At 33.4% G+C, this 614-nt stretch overlaps 1 protein-coding gene across 6 annotated transcripts in view; it reads right to left on the bottom strand.

The window, feature by feature from the left end:
- Window positions 1-614, bottom strand: part of fam184ab (family with sequence similarity 184 member Ab) — a 187,258-nt gene that overhangs the window by 12,220 nt on the left and 174,424 nt on the right. The gene's annotated exons all lie outside the window — the stretch shown is intronic.

Here is a 614-nt window from a genome sequence, read left to right as displayed (position 1 = left end):
ATGAGAAAATCCTCCTACTTCTTCAGCTAAATGAAGACTGTGAAAAGCCTCTTGGATCAAATGCATCATCACAAAGATGAAAACAGACTTTTCAGAGAAGCAAACATATGATGATCTTATTGAATATGATGCATTGCTGCAGATCAAACTACCCAACACTATGTATAGGAGTTAAAATGAGCACAACATCTACAGCAGTAAAATAAAACACATATTTATGCAGCAGGAATATTAATCCACAAACATCAGATAGAATAAGAAAACATATGACAGGGAACATTTTACTGCAGAATCCATTTTACTGTTCATACTTTACTGTAAATACATTTTGCTCATACATACTTGTACCTGAGTAAGGCTTTAAATGCAGGACTTTAACTTGTAGTGGAGTATTTTAGTAGAGTAGTATTTTTACTTAAATATTTGAATACTTCTTTCGCTACTGTACAATCGTTAATTATTTTTAAAAAAAAGTCTTAACAAAGGGGAAAAAGACCAAGGTTATATGTGCAGTGTAAAATATGCGACATTTAACATCAATTACACATAGAAATAGGTGTGAGAGCCCAGTGCACTTTGTAGTGTGTGTGTGTGTGTGTGTGTGTGTGTGTGTG

Source organism: Etheostoma spectabile, chromosome 18 (genome assembly GCF_008692095.1).
Source record: "Etheostoma spectabile isolate EspeVRDwgs_2016 chromosome 18, UIUC_Espe_1.0, whole genome shotgun sequence".
In the NCBI taxonomy this organism is placed as follows: Eukaryota; Metazoa; Chordata; class Actinopteri; order Perciformes; family Percidae; genus Etheostoma; species Etheostoma spectabile.
The sequence above is the reverse complement of the archived record's forward strand: the minus strand, read 5'-3'. Positions and strand labels throughout refer to the sequence as shown.